The following is a 13,377-nucleotide window of genomic DNA, read 5'->3' on the forward strand; positions in this document are numbered from 1 at the left end:
CAGTGCTCTTAACCTCTGAGCCATCTCTCCAGCCCCGACCTGAGAGTTGCTTTTGACAACTATGTTTTAACACAGCAGAAGGAAACTAAAACATATGCCACAGCAAAACAATGAAAAACTAAAAGTCAAACCATTACCTTTAACAAATCACCTCAAGAAACACGGAGAAACTTTTTATAAAATTCCATACCTTTGTGTGTGTGCATGCACACAAAAAACTAGGAAGATAACAGACTGATCAAATTACTACAATCATATAAACACTGTCTATCAGAAAGTCACAGTTAGCATCATAATTAATACTGAAACAGCAAATACTTCTCCTTAAGATCAGAATAAGACAAGGATGTCTGCTCTTGCTACTTCTAGCAAGCATTGTTATAATTTACAGCGATTAAGAAAATTAAGTCAAAAGCATTACTACTGTAAAGGAAATAAACAACTATAGGTGGCCTGCTTAGGAAACATACATGACTAAGGAACCCACTAAAAATACTAGGACTGATGGATTCAACAAGGTTTCGTAATCAGCAAAACGATAACAATCAGTCTGGGGACATAGCTCAGATGGAAGATTCCTTTCCTTGCATGCACAAAGCCCTGGGTTTGCGCTCCAGCACCATATAAACTAAGCATGGTGGTGCATGCCTGTAATCCTGTCACTTGGGGAGAAGACGCAAGAGAATAAGAAGTTCTAGATCCTCAGATCAAGTGTACACAAATTGGAAAGGAAGAGAATGATATGATAGTTTACATAAGTGACCCAAAAAACTCCACCAGGGAACTCCTGCAGCTGATAAATACTTTCAGCAAAGTGGCAGGATCCAAGACCAACTCAAGAAAATCAGTAGCCCTACTATATACAGACGATAAAAGGGCTGAGAAAGAAATCAGAGAAACATCGCCCTTTACAATAGCCACAAACAACATAAAATACCTTGAGGTAACACTAACCTAACAAGTGAAAGACCTGTATAGCAAAAACTTTGGGTCATTAAAGAAATTAAAGAAGACACCAGAAAGTGGAAAGATCTCCCATGCTTTGGATAGGTAGGTTCAACATAGTAAAAATGACAATCTTACCGAAAGCAATATACAGATTTAACACAATCCCCATTAAAATCCCAGCACAATTCTTCACAGACCTTGAAAGAACAATAATCAACTTTGTATGAAAAAAAAAAAGACCCAGGATAGTCAAAACAACATTATTCAACAAAGCAACATCTGGAGGCATCACCATCCCTGACTTCAAGCTCTATTACAGAGCTGTAGTCCTGAAAACAGTTTGGTATTGGCACAAAAATAAGACAGGTAGACCAATGGAATCGAACTGAACACCTGATATTAACCCATACATGTATAAACATCTGATCTTCGACAAAGAAGCTAAAAATATACAATGGAAAAAAGAAAGCATCTTCAACAAATGGTGCTGGCATAACTGGATGCTGGCATGTAGAAGACTGCAGATAGATCCATGTCTATCTTCATGCACAAAACTTAACTCCAAATGGATCAAAGAACCCAACATAAATCCAGCCACACTGAACCTCTTAGAAGAGCAAGTGGGAGGTACCGTTGAACGAATTGGTACAGGAGACTGCTTCCTGAACATAACTCCAGTAGCACAGACACTGAGATCGACAATTAATAAATGGGACCTCCTGAAACTGAGACGCTTCTGTAAGGCAAAGGACACAGTCAACAAGACAAAAAGGCAGTCCACAGAATGGGAAAAGATATTCACTAACCCCACATCTGACACAGGGCTGATCTCCAATTTTTACAAAGAACTCAAGAAGCAAATTTCCAAAACACCAAAGGATCCAATCAAAAATTAGGGTACAGAACTAAACAGAGAATTATCAATAGAGGAGTCTAAAATGGCTGAGAGACACTTGAGAAAGTGCTCAACATCCCTAGACATCCAGGAAATGCAAATCAAAACAACTCTGAGATACCATCTCACTCCTGTCAGAATGGCTAAAATCAAAACCACCAATGACAGTTTATGCTGGAGAGGATGTGGGGAGAGGGGAACACTCCTACACAGCTGGCGGGAGTGCCAACTTGTACAGCCACTTTGGAAATCAGTATGGAGATTCCTTAGGAAAATGGGAATCAGTCTACCACAAGACCCAGCAATTCCACCCTTAAGCATATACCCAAAAGATGCACATTCATACAACAAAGATATCTGTTCCACTATGTTCATAGCAGCATTATTTGTAATAGCCAGAACCTGGAAGCAACCTAGATGCCCCTCAACTGAAGAGTGGATAGAGAAAATGTGGTACATTTACACAATGGAGTACTATTCAGCAGAAAAAAAAAAACAATAGGATCTTGAAATTTGTAGGCAAATGGATGGCATTAGAAGAAACCATACTAAGTGAGGTAACCCAGTCACAAAAAGAGAAACATGGTATGCACTCACTCATTTATGGATTTTAGACATGAATCAGGGGAGTCCAGCATACAATCCCACTGCCAGAGAGCCTAGGAAACAGAACCTTCATCCAGGGACTGTTGAAAGCAGAAGCAGATACCCACAGACAAACACTGAACTGAACTAGAATCTAGTGTCAGAAAGAGAGAACTGATGGGCAAAGGAGTTAAGAGTGGGCTTGTTTAACCCACAGGAACAGCTGACCTGAACAAGGGGGAGCTCTTGGACTCCAGATTGATGGCTGTGTGGAAAGCATGGGACTGACCCAGACCCCCTGAATGTGGGTGTCAGTGAGGAGGTAATCTATGGGGCCTTGGGTAGTAGTATTTACCCCTGGCATACAAATAGACTTTGAGTGCCCATGCCACAATATGGGAGGTTCTCTCAGCCAGGACTCTTGAGGGACGGCCTAGGCCCTGCCCTGGATGAAATGACAATTACTGGAGATCCACCATAGAGGGCCTCACTCTCCTTGGTGATTGGAGTGGAGATTAGGTGGGGGGCTGGGGGACCTAGTGGGGAGGGCTGGGGGGGAGAGGGAGCTGGGATTGACATGTGAAACAAGATTGTTTCTAACCTAAATAATAAATGAATGAATGAAGTTCGAGATCATTCTTGGCCACCTAGTGAATTCAAGGACAACTTGGGATACCCAAGACCCTATCTCAACAACAAACAAACAAACAACCCTGTTATATTTCTGTATTGGCTAAGGATGGAGCTCAGGGTTATCACAAATCCACCATGGGGAAGGGGGGACAGAAGAATATGGCACAAATCAAAAACATACTTGTAATCCTAGTACTCAGGAGCTGAGGTAGGAGGACTCAAAAGTTCAAGGCCAGCCTATATTACAGAATAAGTTACAGGCCAGCCTGGACTACATAGTGAGGCTACATTTCAAATGAAAAGTCACTATTGTACTACCAAAAAATATATAAAGAACCTACATCCAAAGTTAATAAAACAGATACGTTTAAGTGAAAATCACAAAGCATGACTGGCCAGGCGGTGGTGGCGCACGCCTTTAATCCCAGCACTCGGGACCAGAGACAGGCAGATTCTCTGTGAGTTCGAGGCCGGGCTGGACCGACAGCCTCCAAAAAAAAAAAAAAAAAAAAAAAAAATCACAAAGCATGACTGAAAGCAATTAAGAAGATCAATAGAGGTATCTGGTATTTACAGATGAGAAACTTAGTACTGTTAAGATGAATACTTTACCAACTCATTCACAGATTCAATGCAACTAACTAATACACAAAGCCCTGCAGCTTGGGGATACAACATATGCTTATCAAAGCAAGGCTCTAGATTCAACTCCCAGCATGCCTGCCACTACCACCACCCCTTAGAGGCTTACATAGAAGACCTGAAGCCATCTATCTCCTGGGGAAAAAGAAGGAAAGATTCATGACACATCAATGGCTTATTGACCCCAAGAACACATATGCAACAAAAGCAAAAAATAGACAAGTGAAACTACATCAAACTGAAAGATTCTACTGAGCAAAGAAAACAATCAGGTAAAAAAAAAAGGTACCCTATGGAATGCAGCAAAAGATGTGCAAACCACATCTAAGAAGGGAAACATCCAACCTACAGAGGAAACTACCACAACACTCCCACAGGTCAATACCTGGTTTACAAACAAACAAAACAGTCAGGCAGTGTTTAATCCCAGCACTTGGGAGGCAGAGGCAGGTGGATCTTGTGAGTTCAACACCAGCCTGGTCTACAAAGCTAGTTCCAGGACAGACAAAGCTACACAAAGAAACTCTGTCTTGGGTGGTTGGGGATGGGAGGCACCATAAAGGGAGTTGGTGAGATGGCTCAACAGTTAGGAGTACTTGCTTGTGGCCCCTAGCACCCATACTGGGCAGCTCATAACTGTCTGTAACTCCAGCTCCAGGGAATCCAACTCTCTCTTCTGGACCTCACAGGTATATGTGCACACATGTATATGCACACACATACACAAAAAATAAAAATAAATCCTTTTTAAAAACCATGAAAAGATGCTTGACAACCATAATCATTAGGGAAACTTAAGAAAAAAGTCACATCCAACTATTATCTCACAGCTATTAGAATGGCCATGACCAAAAAGGTAAAATAAATGTTGAGAGAATATGAAAGAACTGAAAACTTGTGTATTACGAATGGGAATACAAAATGGTAACAGCAACTATAGAAAGTTTATAGAGGTTTCTCAAAAACAAAATCACATTACAATAATCCTACTTGAGGGTAATTATCCAAAAGAACTGAAATCAGTTCCTAAGAGGTATTAAAACATTCTTCACAATAGCTAAAATATGGAAATGAACCAAACGAACACCAACAGATAATGAATAAGGAAAATACATATGATACAGGACAGCTCCAAATGGAACAGCAGGTAAAGGCCATCAGCCACCAAGCCTGACAACTTGAGTTTCACTCCTGGAGGCCATGTAGTAGATAGAAGAGCTCTTCCTGCAATTTGTCTCTGACCTCTGTGTGAGCACAACACACATAAAATAAATAATGTCATTTTAAAATATAAATAGTTGTGTATAAACATACAATGAAAAATTCGGTACTTAAAAGGGGTATTCAACATGGACAAAATGATACATAAAAATAAGGCAGCCACAGGTCAGACAGTGTCTGACTCCACCATGAAGGACCTAGCAGCCACAGGAAGAAGTGAGGCAGAGTGCATGCAGGCTGCCAGGACCAAGGGGTAAAAGTGAAGACTTGCGCTGCATGGCTCTAGAATTTCAGTGACTAAAAAGTGAAAAGCTTCTGGGCTCTGCTTTACAACACTGCTTCTAGTTAATTTCATGCTCTAAATAAAATTTGGAGGACACTGATCTCATACTATGTATTTTTAAAACCAAAAATCTTTGGTTGAACTTCAAAGATACCATCAAGAAAGTGAAGTCAACCCTTACAGAGAGAAGTATGTACAAACCATGTCACAATATCCAGACCATACAAAGATTCTGACTTTCTGTCACCAAAAAGTATGGGAGGGATTTCTCCAAATTCCAAGGCAGATATTAGCTGGGCATCTGTTTTGGTTGGCTTTTGTCAACTTGACACAAATTTAAACATATCTGGGGAAAGTGAATCTTAGTTGAGAAAATGCCTCCATAGATTGGCCTGTATGTAGGCAAGTCTATAGGGTATTGTCTTGATTAATGACTGAAGTGGGAGGCTTCCCTCCTTGGCAGTTGGTCCAAGACTGTGTAAGACAGCAGGCTGAGCAAGCTGTGAGGAGCAAGCCAGTAACCACACTCCTCCATGATCTCTGATTCAGTTCCTGCCTCCATATTCCTGCTGTGAGTTCCTGTCCTGATTTCCCTCATTAATAGGGTGTGACCAGAGAGTTGAAAGATAAAATACTTTCCTCCCCAAGCTGTTTTCAGCCATGGTGTTACACTGACCTTTTAAATCAACTTAATCTGGAGATAAGCTGCTTTACCTTAAAATGCCAATTATGCGCCCTCTGGTTGTGGACTTAATGTTTATTGATAAGCCTGCTATAAATCAGGGTTCCCATGAACGCCACCTTGGCCCAATTAATTTGCTAGAGCATCTCTCAGGACTCAGGAAAACGCAATTACTGCCCTACTACAAAGTTTACACAAAAGACACCAACAGACATCAGACGAGACATACAGCACAAGGAACACGGGAAGACTGGTCCTTCTGAGCACAACATGCTCCAGGAAACTCCTCCAAGCTGAGCTATCCAGAAGCTCCCCAAACTCAATTCTTTGGGGTTCAAAAGGAGGTCTCACTAAGTAAGCATAAGTTATTATACCACTGTCCAATGATATACTCTTTTCAGCCTTTGTTTTTCCCTCCTTGGAATACCCATATCAACCTATTTCTTTTCTATGACCAGTCCTCACCCTAAAGCCTCACTACACTCAACAAATACAAAAGAAACTCATTAGAGATTCCAAGCATTTTAAGAGTTACATGCCAGGAAATGGATAAAACCCAAACACACATTTCACAATATCACATTATTAAATAATACTTCACGCTATCAAAGAATGCTATAATCAAGCCTGGTTATAGTGGTACATGTCTTCACCCCAGGCCTAGGGAAGGAGAAGTAAAAATATCCTAAATTAGGAGCAAGGACGACTTTGGGGAGGGCACTCAGGTGATAGTGGCAAGAGGTGGGGAAATTGAAGAGTTCATACATGGCTATGGAAATGTAGAATAGTAAAGCCTACCTGATTAAATACTGAGTTGGTACAATACTCAGCAATTCTACTGCTAGGCTTATATACAAGAGAACTGAAAGCAAAGGCTTACACCAAAACCGGGGCTACATGTAGCTCAGTTGTAAAGAACCTGTCTAGCCTCCATTAAAGAAAAAGAAAAAAGCCTTTTTTAGCAGACTGTGGTAGTGCATGCCTTTAACCCCTGAAGAAGCAGGTGGATCTCTGTGAGTTCAAGTCCAGCCTGGATGACATAGCCAAATCAGTCAGGGATACACAGTGAGACCCTGTCTCAAAAAACAAACAAACAAAAGGTGGAGGGGTCAGGAGGTGGCCTGGAGAACATAACTCTGTGGTCAAAGTGCTTACAGAGTTCAGATTCATAGAACCAACACAAGTAAATGAGTGGTAAATGGGCAGAGCAGTTCATCTGTAATTTCAGCCTCAGAAAACAAAGAGTAAGACAGAGACCTGTAACAAGCTAGCTAATTAGACTCATGAGCTCTGGGTTTGACTAAGAGAGCCTACCTCAAATATTAAGGTAGAAGAGTAAGTAGAAAGATTCCAGATATTAGTCTTGGGTCTCAATATACATACATGCCCACTAACATGCAAATGTGCACATACACACAGCATACACAAAGAGAAAAATTACTCTTTAAAAATATGTACACAAAGTCTAAACAACTCAAGTTCTGATCAGGTAACAGACAAAAATGTAGTGATCAACTACTGATACATCCCACATCTTGTAAGAGCATACTAAACAGAAAACCATCCACTTTATGATTCCACCTAGAGAGCAAACAAAAACAAGCTCTAAGCCACTCAACCACATCTCAAGTTAAAAACCAATCATAAATTTAAAGATGAAACACAGAACTACAAAACTTACATAAGATAACACAGGAGAAAACCTTCGAATTGAAGCAAGGGGCAATTCAACATGCTATGCTCCATGAATAAAAATAAAAAATGAAAATAAATCAGACCATATAAAAATTGAAAACTTTGTTAAAATGAAGACTCTTAAGATTATTTTTAAAATTGGTCTATTCTGTTATTGACTCAAAGAAAAATGGGCAGGTGGTGGCACAAGCCTTTAATCCCAGCACGGGGAGGGGGGAGGCAGGAGGATCTCTAAATTCAAGGCCAGTTTGGTTTACAGGGAAGGTTCAAGGATAGACAGGGCTATACAGAGAAACCCTGTCTTACAAGACCAAAAGGGAGAGCAAGCTCTCAAAACTCAGCAGTAAATAAGCAAATATTCTGACTGAACAAAGTATCAAGTATTTCACCAAAAAAAAAAAAGTCTGAGCAGAATAGGCATGGAAAGATGTCTAAAGCTATCAGCCATCACAGGAAGTGCACACAGCACACAACTCGGCAATCTCAGTCTTGGACATTCATTTTTGAAAAATGGAAAACTTAATTTACACAAAAGCTCACACTTCCTGCACAAATGTTCAGTAAGCATAGGTTTATGATGGACAATGAACATTCCTCAGGACTGGAGTGACGGCTCAGCAGATAAGAACACTGACTCTGTAAGGACAAAGGCCTGAGTTCAAGTCTCCATCACTCACACAGAGCCAGGTGTGCCTGTAATCCAGCACTGTGACAGAGGTGGAGAAAGGATTGCTGGCCGCCAGTCTAGCTCCAGGCTCAGCAAGAGACCCTGTCATACCGAAACAGGACAAAGCGCAGCAAGAGCGCTAGTCGGCTCTCTGCCCTCCTCACGTACACACATTCACATACACCACACACAACAAGCTCAACAGGTGAAAGGTTAAACAAAGTACCTTAACTTACCACTATATACCATTCTGGAAATGTCAAAACCACAGAGCTAGGGAACAGGCTGCCAGGAGTCAAGGAGCAACATTGGGAAGGGATTATACTATCACAGGGTGTGGCAAGAGGGGTGGCCTCTGTGGTAACTCAAACTTTGTATCTTCATTGTAATAGCTATATAAATTTCCACATGAGAAAAAAAGTCACAAAATTATATATCCACAATTAGTGTGGGTCTAAGAACTGTAAAAACTGTAAATTTAGTAGTCTTGTTAATCATGAAATACCATGTCACTTTTCTGGGTTTGGTGACTCATAAGATGTCAGGATGAAGAAAGCACAGCATTCTTTTTTCCTTTTTGATTCAAGGTCTCACTATGTATCCCTGGCTGGCCTGGAAATTGCTATGTCGATCAAGCTGGTCTCAAACTCACAGACACATATCTACTTCTGCCTCCTTAGTGCTGGAATTAAAGTTGTGCACCACCACACCCAATTGCCCAGCCTTCTATACTAATTTTGCCACTTCCTATAATTTTTTCAAAATAAAGTTATCCTCAAAATAACAGGAGCCATGGGGTCAGCAGGCTTGGCAAGTAAAAGCACTAGGCAAGTAAAAGCAAGTTTTCACTTTTTTTTTACAGACCTTGAGATCCACGTGGTAGGAGGAAAGATCTGACTCCTACAACTCCTACAAGCTGTCCTTTGACCTCAACAGGTAAACCAGGGCACATGGGTGTGCGCACACAAAGTAAATAAACAAAATGCTGGGGGGAGAGGCAGGGAGGTAGGTGTTTGCAGCACCATCATTAGGACTGGAGTTCAGATCCCAGCACCTATATAACAAGCCTCAAATGCCTATTAACTCCAGCATATATACACATACGCTCATGTGCACGAGACCCATACATGCACAAGTAAAGAGATAAAATCTTTTAAAAATAATGGGAGGATAGATAACATGAAAGGCAGAAGGGTAATGAAACAAGAATGGCCAACAACTGTTAACTGTAGAGCTCCTAGGCTTTGCTTTCCTCTATTTAAAATTGTCTATAATAAAACACTAATAAAGATGTAGTCAGGCGTTGGTGCCGCACACCTTTAATCCCAGCACTCAGGAGGCAGAACTCTGTGAGTTCGAGTACAGCCTGGTCTACAGAGTGAGTTCCAGGACAGCCTCCAAAGTCACAGAGAAACCCTGTCTCGAAAAACAAACAAAAACCCACTAGAAAGATATAAGAAAGCCATTTCACTTACAAACCGAAGTATTAACTGAACAGTTTCTCTTGTTTGTTTGTTTTTTTCCTACCATGCATTTCAATTCTGTAAAAATCGTGTTTCTTCACAATGATTTTTGGGCTGGCTCAGCGGGTAAAGGCACTTAACAGTAAATTTTGACAACCTGGTAACCCTCCACAAAGCTGTCCTCTGCCCTCACAAACACCACAGTAACCACACATCGTGTACACTTACAAGATAATCTCTTAATTTTAAAAATAAAGTAATACAAAATGATTTTTAGCAGCTTAAGTTCAATTAATAACTTGTATTTTGCCCTTCTTTTACTGTGTGTGGGGGGGGGCAATTCTTGCTGGGATTGTTTATAAGCAACATCACAGGGGTGGAGGGATTAAACATGAAGAGAATCCTACTGATAATTCTTCCTCTAATATTACACTGATTACATAATGTGAAAATAGTCCGTCTAAATATTCAGATTATGTACTACCCAACTACATTCCTAAAGATCCAAAAAAACTCTTTTCTAAAATTAACCAAAGAGACCCTGCTAGGGAAGATTTACAATCAATGCACCAGTCATTATTCCAACCATCCTCCTTAAACGGGAAATGTCGCCTACTAAGCTCAGCATGTTAGCATGCACCTGTAACTCAGCCGTTCAGATGGGTAGAGAGAGGCAGTAAGGACTGCCTGGGCCGACAAGCTGGAAACTGTTTAAATGAGAGCCAACAAAAAGTAAAGAAGAGAGGAAGAGAGGAAGGGAGGCAGGCAGGAAAGGAGAGAAGGGAGAAGAGAGCACAGAGAGAGGGAAGGGAGAGATTTTTGCCTAAGTTAAAATTAACTTTAAGTGATTCTTTTTAAATTGTCTACAGTCTTTTTACTTTTTTGAACATTTTTTTTAAGTAGCTATTAAGGGCTTGGTGAACACAATACTTGCCATGTAAGCATGAGGACACCCAGCACCCAGGCGCAATGGAGCACAAACACCAGGACTGGGAAGGCAGATCCCTAGAGGTCACTGCCAGTCAGCCTAGCCAAATGCAATAAAAGACCTTGTCTCAAGATAAGGGAGAGCCAGGCAGTGGTGGCACACACCTTTTTTAATCCCAGCACTCAGGAAGCAGAGGCAGGTGGATCACTGTGAGTTCAAGACCAGTCTGGTCTACAGAGAGAGTTCCAGGACAGCCAGAACTACACAGAGAAACCCTGTCTTGAAAACCAAAATAAATAAATAAATAAAATAAAAAGGGAGAGCATTCAAGAAAGGCACCACGTGCAAATGCATGCACACATAAAAAATATTAAAAGGAAATCTGGAAAACTGCACGATGACTATAATTTGCTGAAATATTCAATAAATGTACATGAATATGAAAAGTAACAATTCAATGTTTACTGAAAAAGAATACTTCTTGTCATACAATTGCTTAAGTTTTTTAATATGATTAATTATATCATGGTAAGACTCTTTCCCTTAGTGACTAAAAGTAATTTCTTTTTTTTTTTTTTTTTTTTTGGTTTTTCGAATTGTTTTGGAGGCTGTCCTGGAACTCACTCCGTAGACCAGGCTGGCTCGAACTCACGGAGATCCGCCTGCCTCTGCCTCTGCCTCTGCCTCCCAAGTGCTGGGATTAAAGGTGTGTGCCACCAACGCCCGACTGACTAAAATTAATTTCAATAAAACAAGTTAATTAAAACTAAACTATATATAAAATAACAAAAGGCAAGCTCTGCATTCTCAATGGGACCCTAGGTAAGCCACAATATTTTGCCATCTACAAATCATAAAAGTGACATTTATTGTACTTTCAGCTCCAAAATCTTGTGTTCTCATGCACTCTACCCATGAGCATGAGGACAACTCTGGGGAGGATCAGTCACTCATGTGGTACTGAAAAGGGGTTATCACACTGCAAGTTCCTTTCACAGACACACATTTGGATGGATGGTTAATCTCAATATTAGGTAAGAATTTCTCAGCAATTTACTTATAGAGGCTGTCATGTGCATTGTAGTATATTTAACATCTATCCACCAAAATTAGAAGAAACTCCCATCAAGACAACAAAAAAAAAAACTGCAGCTATTGCCAAAATCATTTCTTATTTGAGAACCAATATATGAAATATAAACATTACAAGGCCTTTTGAAGATGGGAAAGATAGTGATTGTTTTTCTTTTGTGACATAGGTGGAAATACATAAGAAAGGCTAGGAACATTTTCTAACAAAACAAAAATGCCTAATTACAACTACTATGAGGCTCAATTCAAAACATCACCCAAGCATGGTGGCACATACCTTTAGGCCCAGCACTGGAGAGGCAGAGACAGGCAGATTTATTGAGTTGGAAGCCAGCCTGGTCTACAGAGGGAGTACTAGGACAGCCAGGGCTACACAGAGAAACCCTGTCTCAAAAAAAAAAAAAAAAAAAAAAAGACCATTAACCAAATACTATTATATGGCCAATGTGGAAACAAGAATAACAGGATTGTCAAGCTGTGGGAGAGAAACTGGAGAGGTGGTTCCACAGTTAAAAGCAGTTACTGCCTACCAGAGGACCCAGGTTCGAATCCCAGCACCCACAGGGCAGCTCACAATTGCTGCAACTCCAGTTTCAGAGGATCTGACTGACATCCTTGTCTCTGGTCTCTAGGGTCACTGCACACATGTGATGCACAGACATGCATACAGGCAAAATATCCATACACATTAAATTTTAATTTTTTAATTAAAATTCTTTCAATTATTCTTAAAAGCTGTGGGAAACATTCATAAATTTCTAGCTATACCTTGTTAAGCATCCTCAATAAAAAGGTCCAAAGGCTTCATTTTCATTTTTATTTTGAGAGAGTCTGGCCATGTAGCCCAGATTCACCTGGAAGTGGTAATCCTCCTGCCTCAAGCCCCTGAGTTCTGACAGGCCTGTGCCACAGCCAGACCAGTTTTAAACTGAGATTGACTATTAATGCAAGTCCTCTTCTCCCTGGCATTCTGAAAAAACTAAACATTCAAGTTACTTGTAACCACTGAGACTATCCGCATGAAAAACACATCCACCCAGTTAAATGCCACAAGCATCTATATCAATCCATTTACTCAAATACAAATGCAGCATAAATCCCATAAAAGGAATTAACACTGAGTAATATCCTCAAGGCCTTTATGATTTAAAGAAAAGGACAAAGAAATCCCATGCTAATAAATTATACTTAAGGTTACTCGTTTCAACCATAAATTAAATGCTACATTCATTTTCTTAGCTTTTTAATGCTTACTATAAAACCAACTCAGCAGCATTTCCCTCCAAACAGATAAATAGCCAGTTTCATTAGTCTATTCTTGGATAGGTCACCAGACTGGGAATAAGAGACCCAGAGTCTATTCCCAGCTGCAAAACACACTAGAAATCTCAACAAAGTACTCCCTCAGGTTGAGGTTCTACACTTAAACCATGCTGATAACACTATGCAGAAATGGCAGAGAAAACCCAGGACTGTCTTAGATACTCAAAAGACAATTACAAACATATTTTTAGATTTATTAGCTCTAAAATTCTGTTTAACTCATTTATGGTAACATTTAACCCACTTAAAATTTCAAAAACATGTTATTTTTATCCACAAAATAGTCTTTTTCAAAGTTCTATAACAAGTCATACTTATTA

At 40.2% G+C, this 13,377-nt stretch overlaps 1 protein-coding gene across 4 annotated transcripts in view; it reads right to left on the minus strand.

The window, feature by feature from the left end:
• The window catches only part of Znf148 (zinc finger protein 148), a 121,407-nt gene that overhangs the window by 89,515 nt on the left and 18,515 nt on the right, over positions 1-13,377 (minus strand). The window lies entirely within an intron of this gene.

The sequence above is a fragment of the Mesocricetus auratus genome, unplaced genomic scaffold, assembly GCF_017639785.1.
Source record: "Mesocricetus auratus isolate SY011 unplaced genomic scaffold, BCM_Maur_2.0 Super-Scaffold_100008, whole genome shotgun sequence".
NCBI lineage: Eukaryota > Metazoa > Chordata > Mammalia > Rodentia > Cricetidae > Mesocricetus > Mesocricetus auratus.